Raw genomic sequence first — 19875 nt, forward strand, 5'->3', positions numbered from 1 at the left:
TAAAAGACCCAATCAAAAAATGGGCCAAAGAACTAAACAGACATTTCTCCAAAGAAGACATACAGATGGCTAACAAACACATGAAAAGATGTTCAACATCACTCACTATCAGAGAAATGCAAATCAAAACCACAATGAGGTACCATCTCACGCCGGCCAGAATGACTGCTATCCAAAAGTCTACAAACAATAAATGCTGGAGAGGGTGCGGAGAAAAGGAAACCCTCTTACACTGTTGGTGGGAATGCAAACTAGTACAGCCGCTATAGAGAACAGTGTGGAGATTCCTTAAAAAACTGGAAATAGAACTGCCATATGACCCAGCAATCCCACTGCTGGGCATACACACTGAGGAAACCAGATCTGAAAGACACATGTACCCCAGTGTTCATCACAGCACTGTTTACAATAGCCAGGACATGGAAGCAACCTAGATGTCCATCAGCAGGTGAATGGATAAGGAAGTCGTGGTACAGATACACCATGGAATATTACTCAGCCATTAAAAAGAATACATTTGAATCAGTTCTAATGAGGTGGATGAAACTGGAGCCCATTATACAGAGTGAAGTAAATCAGAAAGAAAAACAGCAATATAGTATACTAACGCATATATATGGAATTTAGAAAGATGGTAATGATGACCCTATTTGTGAGACAGCAAAACAGACATAGATGTAAAGAGCAGACTTTTGGACTCTGTGGGAGAAGGCTAGGGTGGGATGATTTGAGAGAATAGCATTGAAACATGCATATTGTCATATGTGAAATAGATCGCCAGTCCAGATTCGATGCATGAGACAGGGTGCTCAGGGCTGGTGCACTGGGAAGACCCTGAGGGATGGGGTGGGGAGGGAGGCAGGAGGGGGGTTCAGGATGGGGGACACATGTACACCTGTGGCTGATTCATGTCAATGTATGACAAAAACCACTACAATATTGTAAAGTAATTAGCCTTCAATTAAAATAAATAATTTAAAAAAATGCAGAGCCACAGGTCTTCTATCACATGGGTTTAAAATTTGAACATGTATTTATTTTGTGGTCCATAAAAATCACACAGAAAAAATAAATAAATAAGCTTCTCAAAATGAACTATATGTGATCTAGGTTGGCAATATTATTAGGCACCTCTGTTCTTTCAGATGAAAAAATATATATATTCCTGAAGGGATATATATTCAATTAAGTTCTGCTATTTTTCCTACAATTAAAGCCTGGTGAATATGAGTTCATGATCCACAATAACAAAACACATTTAAAAAAAACAAGCTGTAACGCATGATAGTAAACAGATACGGTAAGAAGTATAGACACCTCAGTAGGGTGTTAAAAATATAAATATATATATACATGTATATACATATAATGTGATACAGAGTATGAAGTAATGAAATAAAAATATTTAGATAAACTGAAGAGGCAATATAAATAAAGAATATGACTATAAATAAGTAAAGAAGATTTTAAAAGAAACACACACACACAATGCAAATATTAGGATTTCCATCTCTGTTTTCATGTAAAATCATTAAAATTCAAATCTAAATAGATGTTTATATCAAAAAACTTATTCTGAAGTTTATACAGAAAGGCAAGGGCCCAGAATAGTGAACACAACATTGAAGAAAAACAAAGTCAGAGGACAGACACTACTTAACTTTGACTTCCTGCAAAGCTGAAGTAATCAAAATAGTGTGATACTGGTGAAAGCAGACAAATAGATCAATGTAACAATGTACAGAGACCAAATAAAGACCCACATAAATGTTGTCAACTGATCTTTGGCAAAGCAGCAAGGGCAATCCTATGGAGAAAGGATGGTTTTTTCCAACAAACAGTGCTGGAACAAATAAAATGACATCTAGAAAAACTGATTAATATATGCACTGACTTTACCATCTTCCAAACATTGAATTAACTCAAACTGAATTGTGATCAAAATGCAAAACAAAGTAATTTGCAGAAAATAACATGAGAGAACATTTATGTGACTTTGGGTTAAGTTTTATCTGTGAAAGATACATTTATAAGTTTGTATTAAATAAAAAAAGAAAAAAAACTTCCAATCCAGGAAAAACACTGTAAAGGAAATGAAGAGGAAAGCCAAAGATGGGGAGAAATATTTGCAAAACATTTATCTAAAAAGGAACTTGAATGCAAAATATATAAATAACCCTTCATACTCAACAATGAAAAGACAACCAATCTAATTTTTTAAATTGGCCGAAAGATATATGCAGACATCTCACTGAAAAGATATGCAGCAAATAAATAAACATATGAGAGATATATGAAATCACATCATCAGGTAATTTCAAATGAAAATAGCAATGAGATACTAGTGTATACCTATTAGAATGGCTAAAACCCAAATAACACCAAGTGCTAATGAGGATATAGAATCCGTTGCTGATGGGAATGCAAAATGACACTGTAAGTGAAGAATAGAGTTTAGCTGTTTCTAACAAAGCTAAACATAGTCTTCTCATACAGTCTCAACAATCATACTCCTTGGTATTTACCCGAATGAGTTGAACACTTGCTTGCACACAAAAACCTGTGCACAAATATTTATATATAATGCCAAAACATGGAAGCAATCAACACATTCTTTAATTGGCCAATAGATAACCAAACTGTGATGCATCTCCACAATGGAATGTTAATTATTTAATAATAAAAAGAAATGAGCTATCAAGGTATGAAAAGACAAAAAGGAAGGATACATGTGCATTCTTAGGTAAACGAAGCAAGTCTGAAAAGATTGCATCCTGTGTGATTCCAACTATATGGTGTTCTAAAAACAAAACTTTAGAGACATTAAAAAGATCAGTGTTTGCCAAGAGTTTGGTAGGGTTTAGTGGGGGGATAGGAGAGAAGAATAAAGAGGAACAAATAGGTAGAGAAAAGATGATTTTTAGGGCATTGAGATTAATCTGTATGTACTGTAACAGTGGGTAATGGCATTGTGCATTTGTCAAAATCCCTATGACCATACAATATAAAGAGTAAACTCTAATATGAACTATGGACTATAGTTAGTAATAATGTATTGTATCAATATTGGTTCATCACCTCTAAGAAATATACTATACTCAAGCAAGATTTTATTAATAGGGGAAACTTGGAAGAGGGGGAGGAAATATAGAGAACTCTTTTTATTTTATATTTAATTTTTTAATAAACTTTAAACTTCTTTAAAATATAGTTATTAAAAATTAGTTGATTAACCTCAATGAACATGAAATATAATTAGATATTGCTGAAAAGAAAAGTAGTGAATTACAAAATAAATATTTTAAATTGCATAGAATGCAGCACAAAGAAATGAAATTACAAAAATGATAAAAGAGAGGATTGAGGACATAAAAAAGACAACAAAAAACTTAGTATATGCTTCCAATTTAGAAAAAAGTATAAAGATAGCAGATTAGTTGCAGTATTTTAAAATACACTGGCTAAGAAATTCCTAGATTAATTAAATATATAAATCTTAAAATTCAGGTAGCACAAAAACTTGAAACAAGATTTTTTTTTAATCCACAAGTAAACACCTAGTAATAAAATTGTGGAAAACCAAAATTAAAGGATGGAGCTTTGATGGTCATTCAGAGAGAAAAAAAATGACAATTAGATTGACAGCAGATTCATAATTATCAACAATGCAAACCAAGAGACAACGAAACGTTTCCCAAGAGTGAATAAATGTAGCTCTCAATGTTAAAAAAAAGAAAATAGAGAAACTGATCAAGATGTTAATACACAAAATAATTTTACGTAATATTGTATTTTAAAATATCACTGACATAAACAAGAAATAGTCCAAGAAAAATGTATAACTAGCTAGCAAAATACAAAAAAGCTTTATAATGACTGAAATTATGTTCTTTTTAGTATCGAGGCATAAGAAAGTTATGCAGTTTAGCCAGGCCAATGTCGATTGAAAGGAAAAATAGCTTAATAAAAGAGGTATTATTTAGTGAGCCTGTTATTAAGAAAAAATTACACGTCAAGATCCAGTCTAAAAATCAGTTGAAAGGTAATATAATCTTTATATGAAAATACAGATTCAAATATAATTTAGCTTTAAATTACATAGAAAATGAAATGGATTACTACAATAATCTTGTAGCACAATAAAATTTGAGAAGGATTTATGTGGAGAAATTTAACTATCAAATAAAACCAAATGTGAAAAAGGACTAATGAAACTGATAAAGCTTTATGTTAAATGTATCTATATCTGAAACAAACAAAAAAAAGTTGGCTTTTTAGTTTATCCTGTCTCATAAACTCTAATGAAAAACTGAATATATACATGCTACCAAAGGGAGCATAAACTTAGCACCGGGAGAGTGGTGTGTTTTATGAAAAGGAGAGATGCTAAATAGGTTATAAGGTATGAAAAATCTATAGGAAATCTGATATGTGGATAAAAGGGTTTTCTTTAGGGCTTTGATACTAGCACATCCCTTGAGAAAAAGCATCATTATAGGAAAGACATGAAAACAACATAAAAATAAAGAATAATTCCATATTTTTTCAAATATATTATGTTAGATTTATAGATTTGTTCATATTTTTTACATTGGTTTTATAAGGTAAAATATAATGAATGAAGGGAAATGCAGAGAAAATGCAGCCTGCTCTGTGATTCAGCAATGTGAGCTCTAGGAGGCAAGAAACACAAACTCAATAACTTCAGGTAACTCAATAATTCATAGTTTGTGGAGATGTAATTAAAGAAACAATAACTGTTGGAAAAGAAAAAGTGACTGAAGATTGTTAACATTCATGGTCTTCAGAAAACATTGTAGCAAAGTTAACAAATGTAAACAAAAAGAAAGCAAACCACATTTCAAACAGATGTTTCACTCCCAGACACTCTAGGTATGAAATGAATGGCTGACCAAACACCAGAGTCTCTTTACTTTATCAAGTCATTTACACAACCAGAGGGGAGAAAACTTTGCATTTTAAAAAGAATAAGAGTTTCTTTTTTTAATTAATTTATTTTAAATTGAAGGATAATTGCTTCACAGAAAGAAGGTAAGAATTTCTTAATAAATGTATTATTTTATCAAGTACATTGACTGATTTAATACAAATACCAAAGACTTAAAATATTTATATGCAGTGTATGTACAAGCATGCATAAATATCTAGGCTTACCTAGAAGGGAGGATCTAGGAAGAATTTTCAAAATTAAAGAGTTGTTCTGTTTGAGTAAAGTCTGTCCATAAGTGATTATAAGTTTGCAATTATATTTGTAAAATAGCTATTGTTTTAAATGTTTTAAAGGAGATGTTATTAGCTCAGACTAAAAATAGTAAAATTTATTTTTAAAATGTACCTGTATAAAGATGTGCATATACAATAAAATGTGAATTTACAGCATCTTTCATAACTTATTCCTTGTAATCAGAAAAACATCATGAATTTATTTTTTCAAAAGTGGAGATGGTGAGTAGGAAGAGTGTCATGGTGTAGAAAAGAAAGTAGCGAAGTTTGCCTACGTTTAAATAGATGCTGGACTACCACAGTCCGGCTAGGGTCCTATCTAAAACAGACATCAAGCATGAAAGGACAGTAGTATTCAATTGCTGATCAGGGAGAGTACTATGTGTGTTAGCCATATAAGCAAAACTCCAGGAATTGAAAAGGAATGGCTTACTTGTCCTTAATATATAGCAAGAGGCCACACAAGAATATCAGTTCTGAAAAGGGATGGATTCTCAAAAAAAAAAAGAAAAAGAAAAGAAAAGCCATGAGAGTCTGCAAAACAAGGTGGAAAACAAAATGTGACTAAATCAGACCTAAAGACTATATATATAGTAACTCATGGGTCATGGGAGTCATCTTCTCTTTAGAAAAGTTTTATTTCTCAGCAGTTTTCAGGGCTCTTGTCATCAGTAGAATACAGGCAGTAGATTCCACCACAAGCAAACACTTTCAGAGGACTGACGGAGACCAGATGAGAAAAGAACAAAATGTAAGAAAGTTTATAAATTGAGATTGCTTTTTGGTCAGCATTTCAGTTTGTTGGATCAGTGGTTAGAGGTTTCATCTGGGGAGGGGGGGTGGTTTGGGGGAATATAGATGTTATTCTGGATATCTGAATAGTAACACTGGAAAAAGTATCTTTTAGTAATAAATGACTCATGAGCTCCAGTGAACCTAAATCAAATTTGCAAGCAAAGATAACCTTAGGACTCACACGTAAAGCAAAGGTAAACTAGTACCTGGTACATACTGGCAGTCACGACGTTCACAATATGACAACAAAAGAAACAAAAGATGGTGGTTTATATTTTTGTGTGTATGAAATGGAAAATGCATATTTTAAATTGTGAAACTAAAAAGGCTTAGCAAAGATTCACTTAACGTGCATATACACACATGAGCATACACACACACACACACAAATCCCACGAATTTAAAATGTGCATCTATTAATTATATTCAAAATTGCATGAATTTGTATGGAATAAACTTGATGCTCTTTTAGAACTTTTTTTTCATAGTTTGAGCGCTGTTTTTGTATACTTTCAGCTTCCCTAACATCGATGCACCACGATTCTCAATGCAGCGAAGTATATCCACTGAGTGCATTTCAGAAACTAAGTATGCTTTCCATTTTCACAATAAACATAAAATTTTCATTCAACTAAGTAAGTTAAGATATATGTTGGACTAAAATCCATTTAAGAAAAGACTGAGCTGCAAATTAATAGAATAGAGAAACTCTGTGATTTAGGGGAAAATCCTTGATATTCAAAACATGTAAATGCTAAAATTAGAAGTTTGCAAAATTTTTTCATTTTCTAAAGTCAAAGTTTCAAAATGCAGAAAACAAAATGAATATATTAAACACTGGTCAGCCTCAACAAAAGAGCAATAATAAATTAAAAATAAAAATAAAATGCTAAAAAAATACTCAAAGATTAAGCAAGCTATCATGTAACATAAATTGCTATAAACCCTGCCTGATACTTTAAAATGTTATTTATTTAAATTTGATTATTAGGTCAATCGATTATTAGGTCAACATTGATTTTCAGCAAATTACCTTTCAACAAATTGGTCATTTGGCATATTGGCTTTTTAAAGATTAATATTTATCCCCCCCAGAAATCTGACTTAAAATCAAATTTTCACTTTCTCCAGCTTAGTCACATTAACACATGTCTTTCCTTTCAACACATTAATGTTCCTTTCAAAAATGAGTCTTTTGGGATATCATTCCGTTTGGTTAAACACTCTTTCACTCCTTCTCATTTACCTAGTTAAATTCTAAATATTGCCAGCTATATATCAGCTGCACAAAACATTATCTCAACCTCATAGTAGATAAAATAACCTTATACCTAAACTGCAATTACACAATCATTGGTTTCAATATTTGACTAATGATTTTGATAGATTGGATTATATTTCAAAAAGTATTTATATCATTCCCCTTGATGCAGAGTATACTTCCCTGTTAACGTTGAGACTAGCTATGTGAATTGTTTAACTAATGGAATGTTTGCTAGTCTGAGACAAAATCCCAAGAAGCATCACAGGGTTTCCACCTACTATCTTGCTATTGCTCTTTGGCCTGTGCTATAAGAAGAGTGCACACTGACTAGCCAGAAAATGAGATATGTTTGGAGCTGAAATGCCTCGAATTTGCATCCAAGAGTCAAGTTCAACACAGTCAAAGCCAACCCAGAGACTTGGATATGAAAAAAACAGTGATTTGGTTTTAAATTGGTTAGTTTAGGGGTAAATTGTTATATATAATTATAGTGACAATAGCTGACTACTACAAACACTATCTCCAAAACTATAGTGAAAAGATTCTTGAATAAATGAACAATTACATAAAAATGGAAATAACATAAATCGTTTTCAATATGCTAATGGTTAGATAAAACATGGTTCATTCTTTTGAAGATGACTCTACAGTAACTAGAAATTCGGTTTTCAATTTTATTCGTATGTATCCTAATTATCTTATGACAGAAAGTGAAGAACTAAAGAGCCTGTTGATGACGGTGAAAGAGGAGAGTGAAAAAGTTAGCTTAAAACTCAACATTCAGAAAAACAAAGATCATGGCATCTGGTCCCATCACTTCATGGCAAATAAATGGGGAAACAATGGAAATAGCGAGAGACTTTATTTTGTTGGGCTTCAAAATCATTGCAGATGGTGACTGCAGCCATAAAATTAAAAGATGCTTACTCTTTGGAATAAAAACTCTGACCAACCTAGACAGCATATTAGAAAGCAGAGACATCACTTTGCTGACAAAGGTCTGTCTAGTCAAAGCTTTGGTTTTTCCAGTAGTCATGTATGGATGTGAGAGTTGGACTACAAAGAAATCTGAGCACCAAAGAATTGATGCTTTTGAACTGTGGTGTTGGAGAAGATTCTTGAGAGTCCCTTGGACAGCAAGGAGATCCAACCAGTCAATCCTAAAGGAGATCAGTCCTAAATATTCATTGGAGGGACTGATGCTGAAGCTGAAACTCCAATACTTTGGCCACCTGATGCAAAGAACTGACTCATTTGAGAAGACCTTGATGCTGAGGAAGATTGCAGGCAGGAGGAAAAGGGGAAGACAGAGGATGAGATGGTTGGATGGCATCACTGACTCAATGGACATGAGTTTGTGTAAACTCCGGGAGTTGGTGATGGACAGGGAGGCCTTCCGTGCTGCAGTACATGGAGTCACAGAGTTGGACACGACTGAGCCACTGAACTGAACTGAACTGATCCTAATTATCTCATGCCATTGGGTATTTCTGCTTAAAAATACAAAGCCAACTGAACATTTTTCCTCTTTACAGGGTTCTAGATTTTTTGCTTAAATAATCCTTTATTTTTACTTGAATTACAATAATGTTTGTAGAATATATCAGTAGTTCTGAAGATTTTTTCCTGATTCAACATTTTTTGGAATTTAATTTTGCTTTTGATATGTGGAAGATTTAGTTCTCTTATCATTTCAAGGATTTTTTCATATTATTGCCTTGAATAAAAATATCTGAATATGTGTATATACATATATACTTATATATGTATAAAATTTGTTGAACCCCTCTACAAATTTTTGATGAGATAGGGAAACTGCTTATATTAAATTTGTACATAAAAATTAAGATTATAAAACTGATATGAGAGAAAAGACACTTATTTTCTTATACAGGAAAAAAATTAAAAAAATAAAAGGATTGTCTAGAAATACTCACTGAAATGCTTCAGTGTTTATACTGGATCACATGAATGATTTGTCTTTACATCTCCCTCCTCCATGATACAGGTATTTGGTTTGTTCTCTTTTGTTTTCATGGTAAAGAGCTTTTGATATTTCAAATAAACAGAAAATAGAGCAAAACGTATAATCAGAGTGGTTGGAGGTCAAAATACAGTTCAAGCTTTTATTAAATTATCTTGGGAAAGTTTCCTAGTTTCTCTGAGACTTAGCTTGCTCATCTGGAATGCACTAAATATCAGCAAATAATAAATAATGGTAATGACACTAAATATCAGCAAATAATAAATAACCAATGAAATATCTCATAGGTATCGTCTTTCAACATCTCCATTGCGACCACCTTAGTCCAAGCCACCTTTACTTATTTCTTATACTACTCATATGACTTCTTTAAGTCATTCCCCATACAGTGATAATGAAGAGAAGTTCAGGCAAGGGTTACCTACTAGACTGTCAGCAATTTTTTCAATGTTGCAGAATAGAGTATGTGAGTGACGTTGTTTAGTCACTGTCAACTGAAGTCATCAAGGCTGGTTCATCCACAATGAACCACTAAGAGAAGAAAGACTGATAAACAGTGAAGATGAAAGGAGGTGTGGGAGGATGTGGAGAGACTGCTGATTGATGCAGATCTATGTATCCTCTGCAGATTGGCTTAGTGAGTAATGAATGGCAAACTACAAGCTACAAAACCATCAGTGCTCCATCTGGAACCATAAGAGTAGATTGGGCTAGAACGGCACGATCTGTTACCCGACCTTTGTGCATGTCTGGAAAGCTTGTGTTCCGTATGGGAGGACACAGTCAAGTCATGCTCACGGAGGCACTCTGTCAGTGTGATAGGGTATGACGAGTCTGACTCCAGGCTTTGTTGCATTTACTTCCGACAGCTTTTAAGCCACTCAAGAGCATTAGGCTAAACGAAAGAAGCCAGATACAAAAGACTTCACACTGTATGATTCCAGTTACATGAAATGTCTAGGGAAGACAAAACTGTAAAGAAAGCAGAGCAGTGCTTGCCTGAAGCTGGCAAGAGGAGCTCGGAGTGATTGTACATGGGCACAAGGGAACTTTGCTGGGTTATGAAGTATTCTAGAACTGAATTGTAATGATGGTGGCAAAACTGTACATGTCTATTTAAAAAATCATTGAGCAGGACATGTATAGTAAATAAACTGTATGTTATATACATTTTACCTTAATTTAAAAAATGAACTACTAGAAAAAAAGACCTACAGAGTATAATCATCTTTCATGTAGTTGGATTCAAAAGACATAAAATCATATTTTAATAAATGCAGTCTAAAATGTAAAAAATAAAATAGGGAAATGACATAACTGTATACATTATTTATTGACTTCATGTATATAATTGATTCACTGTCAGAAATGGGGTTAATCTGATAACAAACTTCAGTGTATACCACACTATAAATTAAAGACCAGCCCTATAAGGTTGCTTGACCATCAAAAAAAAAGTTGCACTTTTATGGTTGCACTGACCTTCTGACTTCATCTATTATAATGAAATAATTGTCATTACTTTTCAAGATTCCTAAATTATTTAGTAAAAGTTTAAAATGCCAATTGTATCATTCTTACATAGTTATATTTCTCAGCCAAGTTACTTTTCTCACTTTTAACTTCTTAAAATGATATTCTAAAGAGCTTCAGTGCTTAGAGAAAATGCCCCTGACAACTCAAATGAGTTTTTATGTTTATTTTTTTTTTAAAAAAAAAGGAGGAAGAACTATTTACTGGCTGTAGCATTCACAAATCAGTTGTAACTGCTAGTTGAAATATTTACTTTACTTTCTGATCCAGAATCAGTTTATTAGAGGAAAAATCTTGCTAAGGTTGACAAAATGAACTTTAAAAAAAAGTTTCATTTATTCAGAACAGTCAAAATGTAGTGGTTTATTAGGTCATTTAAAAATTTCTCCAATTAAACCGCTTCCTTGGTAGCTCACCCGCTATGCAGGACACTCTGGTTCAATTCCTGGGTCGGGAAGATCCCATAGAGAAGGGATAGGCTACCCACTCCACGATTCCTGGGCTTCCCTGGTAGCTCAGACGGTAAAGCATCTGCCTGCAATGCAGGAGACCTGGTTCGATCTCTGGGTCAGGAAGATCCCCTGGAGAAGGAAATGGCAGCCCACTCCAGTACTCTTGCCTGGAAAATTCCATGGATGGAGAAGCCTGGTGGACTACAGTCCATGGGATTGCAAAGAGTTGGACACAACTGAGCAACTTCACTGGTTCACTGCTGCCTCAAATGGTAAAATAATTTGCCCACAATGCTAAAGACCTGGTTGGATCCCTAGGTTGGGAAGATCCCCTGGAGGAGGGCATGGCAACCCACTCCAGTATTCTTGCCTGGAGAATCCCCATGGGCAGAGGAGCCTGGCGGACTATACAGTCGACGGTCTCACAAAGAGTTAGACACGACTGAGTGACTAAACACAGACAACTATAAGTTCTAATACCTTTCAGCAAACTAGAAGCTTGGAAATCTACTTATGTTATTCATGTAAAAGATAGAACAATTATAAAATATGCAACACAAAACAATAAATAATAAAAAAAAAAGAAATGCAGAGAGAAATAGTGTTTGCAGCTAAAATACATCATTGTGGAAGAGTCACATTCACAAAAGAAAAATTCAGTGAATGCTGTACTTCTTACATATCAACTTTCAAAGTCAAAGGGCCAATAAGTCCCCAAACAGGATGAACAATTACTTTACTGTTATTACAAGAAATATAATTTAAAATATATTCAAAGGGATCTGAAAATCACTGCTATGTATGTTTACAAACAGGTGCAAACTTTCAATAGTCAAATTGGCTCACAGACAATTTATATACTATTGCATTCTCTTTCGTCAGTTTCAGCATTCCCATATTTAGCACAGAGCTGTCCCAAAGGTTCCTTGATGTGAAAGCTCTTCTCAGATGTCCTCACAGCTAATATTCACTTCAAGTATGTACTCAAATGCCATCTCATCTGGGAAACCTTTCCTAATCTACCTATTAACTGCACCCTCCTTGACTTTTCTTCTTTCACTCTGCTTTAGTTTTATTCTTAATATTTAACATAACCACCTAGAAAGATAGAGATGCTAGATAGATAGATAGATTTTTGTCTCCATTCCCAGCCCACCAAGAATCCAGTTCCTCACCAGCCCAGGTTGGATGCATGAGACAAGTGCTCGGGACTGGTGCACTGGGAAGACCCAGAGGGATGGGATGGAGAGGGAGGCGGAAGGGGGGATCGGGATGGGGAACACATGTAAATCCATGGCTGACTCATGTCAATGTATGGCAAAAACCACTACAATATTGTTAAGTAATTAGCCTCCAACTAATTAAAATAAATGGAAAAAAAATAAAAGTAAAAAGATATGCAAAAAAAATTTTTAATAAATAAATAAAAATCAAGCATGAGAACAAAAAAAAAAGAATCCAGTTCCATGAGACAATGTGTACTTTTTATTTTTTTTCCCACTCTGGCATTTCCAGTACCTAATCAGCAGCTGACAAATAAAAGATGACTCAAACATCATCTCAATATAATAAACAGGATACTGAGTAGAATTTGTCCAACAAATTACTGGAAAGAGTTGAAGATGAGGGATTTAAACAACCACAAACAACTAAACTTATTTTTTTTTAATTGAAGTATGTTTGACTTACAGTATATTATGCACCAAAGTTATCAAAATATTACTGACTATATTCCCTGTACTATATATTACATCCCTATGACTCACTTTATAACTGATAGTTTGTACCTCTAAATCTCCTTCATCTATTTCAACAGCCCTCTATCTGCCTCCCCTCGGGCAATCACTCGTTTCTTCCCTTTATATGTGAGTCTGTTTCTGTTCTGTACAGTTTGTTTATCTGTTTCATGTTTTAGGTTCCACATATAAGTGAAAATACAGTTTTTGTCTTTCTCTGTTTGAAAGCTAAGTTTCACTTAGCATAAAACCCTCCGGGTCAATCCATATTGCTGCAAATTGCAAACTTTCATTCTGTTTTTAACTCTGAGTAATAGCCCATCCTGCATACATACCACATCTTCTTTATCCACTCATCTGTCAATGGGCATTTAGCTTGTTTCTCAGTTCATTGCTCAGTCGTGTCCGACTCTTTGCAACCCCATGGACTGCAGCACACCAGGCTTCCCTGTCCATTGCCGACTCCCGGAGCTTGCTCAAAATCATGTCCATTGAGTCGGTGAGGTGATGCTCGTCCTCTGTTGTCACCTTCTCCTCCTGCCTTATATCTTGTCCAGCATCGGGATCTTTTCTTTTCTAGTGAGTCAGTTCTTTTGATCAGGTGGCCAAAGTATTGGAGCTACAGCTTCAGCATCAGTCATTCCAATGAGTATTCAGGACTGATTTCTTTTAGGTTTGATCTCCTTGCAGTCCAAGGGATCCCAAGAATCTTCTCCAACATCACAGTTCAAAAGCATCAGTTCTTTGGTGTGCAGCTTTCTTTATGATTCAGCTCTCACATCCACACATGACTACTGGGAAAATCATAGCTTTGACTAGACGGACCTTTGTTGGCAAAATAATGTCTGTGCTTTTTAATATGCTTCCTAGGTAGGTCATAGCTTTTCTTCCAAGCAGCAAGTGTTTTTTAATTTCATGACTGCAGTCACCACCTACAGTGATCTTGGAGCCCAAAAAATAGTCTATCACTGTTTCCATGTTTCCCCATCTATTTGCCATGAAGTGGTGGGGCCAGACGCCATGATCTTCATTTTCTGAATGTTGAGTTTTAAGCCAACTTTTTCACTCTCTTCTTTCACTTTCATCAAGAGGCTCTTTAGTTCTTTTTCACTTTCTGCCATAAGGGTGGTGTCATCTGCGAATCTCAGGTTATTGATATTTCCCCTTGCAATCTTGATTCCAGCTTGGGGTGCACATAGTTTTTGAAGTTAGAGTTTTAGTTTTCTTTGGACAAATATTCAGGAGTGAAATTGCTAGGTCATATAGTAGCTCTATTTTTAGTTTTTTGGGGGAAACACTATACTGCTTCCCACAATGGCTGCATTAATTTTTGTTCCCATCAACAGTGCACAAGAGTTCCTGTTGCTCCACACTCCTGCCAGCACTTGTTATTTGTTGTCTTTGATGACAACCATTAGGACAGATGTGGAATGATGTCTCATTGTGACTTTGCTTGCATTTCCCTGATTATGAGTGATGGTGAGCATCTTTCCCCATGTCTATTGGCCATCTGTATTTCTTTGGAAAAATGTCTGGAAAGATCTTATGGTTATTTTTCAATTAAATTGCTTATATTTTTGGTATTGACCATATCATTTGCAAATATATTCCCCCATTCAGTAGGTTGCCTCTTTGTTTTCTTAACGGTTTCCCACATTGTGCAATGTAGTCCCATTTGTTTAATTTTGCTTTTGTTTCCATTGTCTCAGCAGATAGATCCAAAAATATTGCTAATACTGATGTGGAAGAACATACTGCCTCTGTTTTCTTCTAGGCTTTTCAGAGTTTAAGTTCTTACATTTAAGTCTTTAATCCATTTGAGTTTATTTTTGTATATGTTGTGAAAGAATAGCTTCATTTTTCACATATAGCTGTCTGGTTTTCCCAATGCTACTTATTAAAGAGACTGTCTTTCTTGCATTATATATTCTTGCCTCCTTTGTTACAGATCAACTAACCATAATTGTGCATGTGTATTTGCTGGACTCTCTATTCTCTTCCATTAATTTATGAGTCTTTTTTTGCACCAGAACCATACTATTTTGTTAATCATTTTTTCATTGAGAGTTGAAGGTCTTATCCTAGAAGTGTAACTCATAGTGGGAACTCTGACAGACAGCAAGTAGGAGGTTTATGTTTTTTGATTGAGACAGCATGCCAATTAAATAAGTAGCTCTTTCTCTATTCCGTTAGATGACTGATGACCTGTTTGTCATAAATCATTATAAGAAAATTTTCATAGAAATGATGCAAGGATTAAATTATTTTCTGTATTCTGTATTAGAACAATATCAACAATAGAGAGTAAAAGAATGTAAGACTTTTAGATCCTGGGAGCCTGCCAACCACATGGAAGGCAATAGAATCCAGTGTGGTATAGTAATTAAGAGAAGAACCTGGAATATCTGCTCCTTTCAAAATTCAGGTCAGGCATTAGTAGCAATAGGATCTTAGGACCAATTTACTTAACCTCTGTAAATTACTTTCCTCATCTATAACAGCAGTACTTACTTTATAGAGATATAGCAAGAATCCAATTTTTTTTAAATCAACATAAGGCACTTACCACTGCTTAGCAATTATCAAGGCCTATATAAATATGAGTTATATGTTTCTGCCACTTTATCCATTGTTTTCTCCATCTATATGCCATGAAGTGATAGGACCAGATACCATGATCTTAGTTTTTTTAATGTTGAGTTTTAAGCCAGCTTTTTCACTCTCCTCTTTTACCCTCATCAAGAGGCTCTTTAGTTCCTCTTCATTTTCTGCCATAAGGGTGGTGTCAGCTGCACATCTGAGGTTATTGATACTTCTCCTGGCAATCTTGATTTCAGCTTGAGCTTCATCCAGTCCAGCATTTTGCAAGATGTACTCTACATTTAAGTTAAATAAACAGGATGAGAATATACAGTCTTGATGTACTCCTTTCCCAGTATGGAACCAGTCCATTGTTCCATGTCTGGTTTTAACTGTTGCTTCTTGATCTCCATACAGATTTCTTGGGATGCAGGTGAGGTGGTCTGGCATTTCCTCCTCTTTAAGAATTTTCCACGGTGTGTTGTGATCCACACAGTCAAAGGCTTTGGCATAGTCAATAAAGCAAAAGTAGATGCCTTTCTGGAACTCTCTTGCTTTTTCTACAATCCAACAGTTGTTGGCAATTTGATCTCTGGTTCCTCTGCCTTTTCTAAAACCAGCTTGAACATCTGGAAGTTCTTGGTTCATGTACTATTGAAGCATTGCTTGCAGAACTTTGAGCATTAATTTTCTAGCCTGTGAAATGAGTGCAACTGTGCAGTAGTTTGAACATTCTTTAGCATTGCCTTTCTTTGAGATTGGAATGAAAACTGACCTTTTCCAGTCCTGTGGCCACTGCTGAATTTTCCAAATTGGCTGACATATTGAGTGCAGCACTTTCACAACATCCTCTTTTAGGATTTGAAATAGCTCAACTTGAATTCCATCACCTCCACTAGCTCTCTTCATAGAGATGTTTCCTAAGACCCACTTGACTTCGCATTCCAGGATGTCTGGCTCTAGATGAGTGATTACACCGTCATGGTTATCTGGGTCATAAAGATCTTTTTTGTACAGTTCTTCTGTGTATTCTTGCCTTCTCTTAATATCTTCTGTTTCTGTCCTTTATTGTGCCCATCTTTGCATGAAATGTTCCCTTAGTATCTCTAATTTTCTTGAAGAGATCTCTGGTCTTTCCCATTCTATTATTTTCCTCTATTTCTTTGCACTGATCACTGAGGAAGGCTTTCTTATCTCTCCTTGCTACTCTTTGGAACTCTGCATTCAGATGGGTATATCTTTCCTTTTCTCCTGCTGGAAACAGTGGCAGACTTTATTTTCTTTTTCTCTAAAATCACTGCAGATGGTGACTGCAGCCATGAAATTAAAATATGCTCGCTCCTTGGGGAAAAAAAAAATCTATGAATAACCTGAACATTAAAAAGCAGAGACATTATTTTGCCAACAAATGTCTGTCTAGTCAAACCTATCATTTTTCCAGCAGTCATGTATGGTTGTGAGAGTTAGGCCATAAAGAAAACAGCGCTGAAGAATTGATGCTTTTGAACTGTGGTGTGGGAGAAAACTCTTGAGAGTCCCTTGGATTGCAAGGAGATCAAACTAGTCAATTCTAATCAGTCCTGAATACTCAATGGAAGGACTGATGCTGAAGCTGAAGCTCCAACAGTTTGACCACCTGATGCGAAGAACTGACTCATTGGAAAAGACCTGAATGCTGGGCAAGATGAAGGCAGGAGAAGGGGATGACAGAGAATGAGATGGGTGGATGACATCACCAACTCGGTGGACATGAGTTTGACTGGGGTCAGGGAACTGGTGATGGACAGGGAAGCCTGGTGTACTGCTCTCCACGGCATCACAAGGAGTCGGACATGACTGAGCGACTGAACTGAACTGAATATCTTTTTTATGGTCAAGGCGTGTATCTTTTTTTAAAGCAAATAATTAATGAATGACATTAAGGTCTTACTCACTGAATATTTCACAAGTACCTGCTTATTACAGAACTTTAGTAGACACTACTCACTTAGAGAAATACAAATGTACATCTTTTTAAAATTCCTAGACTGAGAGTTCCCACAGATGGGAGACGGGGGTGGGGGGGGTCTATATTTGTATTGCTTTATTTTTAGCATCTGACATGGAACATGTAGATAACAAATACTGCTGAATCAATAAATGAATGATGAACCCTTAAACCTAATTACTAATATTTTCATAATTAAATCTTCCATTTAACTATATTCTTATTTCTTAACTCATCTTTTCTCTTAGATAAGTCCCAATTCACGTATAATTGTGCTTCAGCCTAGAAAAGTATACATTTCTTCCTCAAGAAAACAGTAGTTTGGTCCCTCTGTCCTAAAATAATTTGGATTATTATTGCCCTTTGCAACACCCTTCTTAAGCCCTAAGTTTCTCTCTGACAACTATGCCCTTTCCCAACATCTTATTGTCCGTGACAATAGGACAAAATAAGAGTTGGCCCTTTATCTGGAGGGGGATTTTTTTTAACCCTGTAATTCCTGTTTCCCATAAGAAACAGCCAGAATATGGCACAAGTCAATATAATTGGGTATGCATCATTATGATCACATAGGAACTGTAACTCTCATAAAGCATACCTTTTTATGCAGTGACCAGGATGAAATGGAGTTCACGATTACTCACATTAAGAATAGGGCTTCTGACTAGGGCTTCTATCTTTGTATCCCTAGGAGATGATTCATTCCCTAACATACGTCTGAAGTGATTGTCCAGTAAGTGATTGCTGACTGTTGACTCATTATTTCAAAATGCCAGACTAATATAAAATAAGAATAAAATTTTCTATGATTTTTATGATTAGAATAAATATGGAAAGGATATACTTATGAAAGACAATGTTAGAAAATATAGGATGAATGCAATGTATATAAAAGAGTATCCCTGATTTCTCAATGAATTGACAAATCTTGAAAAGTTTTTTTTTTTTTAATTTCTAGGAAATAGGAGTCATTAATAGTTTTGTACTCGAAGTCATAAGAAGAATCAGTTTTTAAGTTCAAGACAAAGTTGATAACTCAAGACCAAACTTTGTTGTCTAAAACAATTTAAAAGTATTGTAGTTAGGTCACCTGAGTAAAGGACTAAAAAAGATGTATTGAAATGTTAATATTCGTATATTTCTCCTTTTGTTCTTTTCAGTCTTCACTCGCCTTCCTCCCTCAAGAAAATGTACTCTTTTATCAGTCCATTCTCTGAAAGTTCATGCAGGGACTTAAAGAATGAGTGGAAAGAATCTTCTCTCAAGTCCTCACTTCCAAGATGACCAAGGAAAGAAGGAACAGTGGTCATGCCAAAAGGGGCATGGCCACGTGCCGCCTATTCACTGTACCAACTATGCCTGATGCGTGTCAGAGGACAAGGCCATTGAGAAGTCATCACTTGGAACACAAGAGAGGCTATAGCCATCAGGGTCATTTCTGAAGGAGTGTTTGACGCCGATATGCTTCCCAAGCCATACGTAAAACTCCAGTACTGCAGGAGTTGTACCATTCACAACATGGGAGTCAGGAATCGTTCTCACTAAGTCAGGAAGGACCGAACACCTCCATCCACCCTAATTTAGACCTATGGGTACTGTCCCAAGACCTCCACCAAAACCTGTGTAAGGATATAAGTCCATAAAGACTTACTTAAAGAAATAAGTAAGAAATACTGTTCTGTGAAAATATAAGAAAATGGAAATTATACTTAAAAAAATAAAGAATGAATAGAAATAAGCAAGACTAAAGAGGCAGGAAAATTTTCAAGATATAAGAATCTTCATGATTAAAATTCAGGCATTTTTTTGGAGAGGAAGGAAGAAAGATTCAAAAAATAAGAGGTTTATAAGAATCTGGAGGTGGTGAATAAAAAAGGAGACTAAAAAAGGATGACTTTTGGAAGTACTTTTATGAGATAAATTTAATTAAAACTTAGAGTTTTTTGAGAGATACAAGTTTAACTAGTATCACATAGCAATTACCTTTTTTACATACTGGTATCTTTGTTCTGTTTTAATGATGCTAAAACTGGGCCATGTGGGTCTCTAAGGTGATATTAGGAAAATGCTTAATGGATTGGAAACAGGAGCTGCTAGACAAAAAGGATTCTAACATTAGTTAATCATCAATTATTACATGTATTATTCTATTTATAAACAGGTATTTTTTTTTAATTTAATGCTCACAGCCATACTGTGATTACAAGTAAGTAAACCAAAATTCAGAAAGACTAATTAACCCACACTGACAAGTAATGGATGTAAGATTCATACCCAGATATCCTGCTCTGAATTTTATG

General features: G+C 35.0%; 1 pseudogene; it reads left to right on the plus strand.

The window, feature by feature from the left end:
• The first annotated feature begins 18855 nt into the window (after positions 1-18855).
• LOC122439172 lies at positions 18856-19202 on the plus strand (annotated as a pseudogene).
• The last annotated feature ends 673 nt before the right edge of the window (positions 19203-19875 follow it).

This window comes from Cervus canadensis, chromosome 4, assembly GCF_019320065.1.
Source record: "Cervus canadensis isolate Bull #8, Minnesota chromosome 4, ASM1932006v1, whole genome shotgun sequence".
NCBI lineage: Eukaryota > Metazoa > Chordata > Mammalia > Artiodactyla > Cervidae > Cervus > Cervus canadensis.